The 3,232-nt window shown below is 36.0% G+C and overlaps 1 pseudogene; it reads left to right on the top strand.

Annotated features, from left to right (window-relative positions):
- The first annotated feature begins 1,406 nt into the window (after positions 1-1,406).
- On the top strand, positions 1,407-2,972 carry LOC136971292 (cyclin-dependent kinase 9 pseudogene; annotated as a pseudogene).
- Positions 2,973-3,232: the final 260 nt, after the last annotated feature.

Here is a 3,232-nt window from a genome sequence, read left to right as displayed (position 1 = left end):
GTACAATAATATATCTATCATTCTTTTGCGTACATACATACCGTGTGAATAATTCCATCGGGACCGAAGCAAAAAGTTCTAACTATAAAAGACACAGAAAATTCGAAAAAGACTAGCGGAAACATTCACATAAAAGTGTTAATATTCTCAAGTCATAAATAGACACGTGAAGCAAAAGATAGAAGGTAATAAAGGAATAAATCGGCGGTCATTTTGACTGCTTTCTGCGGTTGTAAGACCTTTATATCTCGGGACCCTTTGATTTTGTCAAGTTATACAAAACGCTAAAATTCAGGAAAAGTCAGAACATTTCAGCTTCCTACGAAGGTTGTGGATTATAGTTTAAATGGTGATATTGCGGCTTCATAAAAAATTGTCTATTGTATATATTTAATACTAATGGTAAATCTTACCAACATTCCTTCCATAGCTCTTTTTTCATGGGCTAAAAATTTATACCGGTATCGCACGATCCACACAGAATATTTTTTTCCGTTTAGACTGGTTTCCTGTTTAACATAGCCAGAAGAATGAAATACGGTAATTTTAATACCCAGTTAATTATTGCACAATTTAAAATTTCCATTATACATTTTGTGTCTGGTTGCACGTAAGAATATGCGTTGCATCGATCGATGGAATTTTATAATTCCCATCTTTGGTGGTGTGGGCAGTGATCGAGAAAGGTCGCACACGCAATGACCGACCGCTTGTTTGTTCAGGAGCGAGAGCAGATTGCTGCACACTACGAGGTGTGGAAATCAGTGGTTGCTGTGCAAAGATGGTGGCATACGGTGAAGGGAAACAATCAAGAATTGTCATTGGAAGCTAATGATCGCAGTAGGTTCGGTTACAGACGCGCAGAGAATGGCCATCAATCCAAATCACGACCCGAAGAAAACGTATCGTTGGTGGATGGCGCCAGTTCTTACATTGAATTTTTAGGTGAGTACCCGTATTTCCATTACATTTCGAATAATTTTCATCATGTTTGCATTAGAAATGTAGAAATTATAGCGATTTTTCAATGCTTAGTTACTTTCCACCAACCCGACATTCGGGTGAAAGGAATAAAGGTATTGATCTTTAGATATTTACTAGATAATTATTATCTTGCGAGAATTTAATTATAATTTTTGGAGTTTTATGTCAAACCAAGATAATTACTACTATATACTAACAGCTTTTCGTGGCTTTAATTATCGTCATACAAAGGTATAAAAAGTAGGTTGTCCAATTACACCAAGCAGAAATTTTACATATCTAATTGATACACCCTCGTATTTTCATAATATAAAATTTACTTCGTATTAAAGACATTTCAACAAATTTTATAAAACAAATAAAAATAAACAGTGTTTATTATTTATGGAAAAGCCGTGGGACGATCAAGACGCACAAAGTCCCAGCTGCTACGCTTCTATGGAAATAAAAATAAATATATAAAGAAGATTCAAATAAATTTTTATAACTTAAGTTGCAATACATTTTTACTCTATCGCATTTTTTAATTTGTTTTCTATAGATTTATTTAACTTTTAATTCGAAAGTAATTTTTTTAAGCAAATGCAGGTGGTGGCAACACGTAACTTGTACTGTAAACGAGACACGTGAAAGATTCCTTCATTGTTGGAAGGTAGAACTGTATTTCTGAAAATGGCTACCGCTTCGAAGCTACAACGCTCTTTACCGTGTAAACCCAAAGGATTTGGCTTTCCATTTTGCGACGACGTGAACAAGTACGATTTAATCACGAAAATCGGACAGGGAACTTTCGGCGAAGTGTTCAAAGCGTGCCACAGAGGGTCTAAGAAAATAGTGGCTTTGAAGAAAGTGCTAATGGAGAATGAGAAAGAAGGCTTTCCCATAACGGCTCTTCGAGAAATCAAGATCCTACAGCTATTAAGACACGAAAACGTCGTCAGTTTGCTAGAAATATGCCAAAAGAAATCTGCCTCGAGCTTCAAAGCCACTTTCTACTTAGTATTTGAGTTTTGTGAACACGATTTAGCCGGATTATTGAGCAATATTAACGTTAAATTTTCCGTGGGAGAAATCAAGAAAGTGATGCAGCAGTTACTGAATGGGCTCTTTTACATACACAGCAACGGAATACTTCATAGGGATATGAAATCGGCCAATATACTCATCACCAAAGCCGGCGTGCTGAAGCTTGCCGATTTCGGTCTGGCCAGAGCCTTCTGTGCCAGTAAAATCGGCCATCCGAACAGATACACCAATCGCGTGGTCACTTTATGGTATAGACCCCCAGAATTATTATTGGGAGACAGGAACTACGGCTCTCCTGTCGATTTGTGGGGAGCGGGTTGCATCATGGCAGAAATGTGGACCAGAAGTCCGATCATGCAGGGACACACTGAGCAGCATCAATTGACTTTGATCTGTCAGTTATGTGGTTCCATAACACCCGAAGTATGGCCTGGTGTAGAAAAATTGCAATTGTACAATAAGTTAGAATTCCCAAAAGATCAAAAAAGAAGAGTCAAAGAGAGGTTGAAAGCTTACGTAAAAGATCCTCATGGTCTGGACCTCCTCGATCGGTTATTAATTTTGGATTCGAGCAAGAGAATTGACAGTGACTCTGCATTAAATCACGATTTTTTCTGGACAGATCCCATGCCTTGTGATTTAGGCAAAATGTTATCTCAGCATACACATTCAATGTTTGAATATTCTGCCAAAAGAAGAAGAATGGACCAACAATTTTGTCCTAGTCAGGTCCCCCATCCTAAACCAGTACAGACTTTGTTTGCCGACGGCCAGTACTACGACCGTGTCTTTTAATGCATTTGTTACCTTAAATTTATACAATTTGCTGCCAAAAGAACGACTTAAACTGTGATAATTATGTGATATCCGAAAGCTTTGTATCAATGATAAATGTTAACAGAAATATTATTTGAAGTAATTTTTTTCTAAACATTCTGAATAAACATGTTTGTTTTAAATAACTGTTTGTTTTAAGATTTTGAAATTTACAGTACATTCATGTGGCGGTTGAATATTTCTTTGCTTAAACTTCAGATTAACAATCCTCCACCAATAAAATTTAATTAAGCACCATCAAACTTCAGATATGTTTGATAATTTAATATGGTAACTAGATCTATTTGAATGTAGATAAATTTGTGTTTAATTTCAACTATTTTAATCTAACTGAAAATGTTTTCAAAATTAAATACAAAAAGACAACTGAAGTTGAATATTTCCT

The sequence above is a fragment of the Centruroides vittatus genome, unplaced genomic scaffold, assembly GCF_030686945.1.
Source record: "Centruroides vittatus isolate TY-2023 unplaced genomic scaffold, ASM3068694v2 contig_2433, whole genome shotgun sequence".
Taxonomy (NCBI): Eukaryota; Metazoa; Arthropoda; class Arachnida; order Scorpiones; family Buthidae; genus Centruroides; species Centruroides vittatus.
The sequence above is the reverse complement of the archived record's forward strand: the minus strand, read 5'-3'. Positions and strand labels throughout refer to the sequence as shown.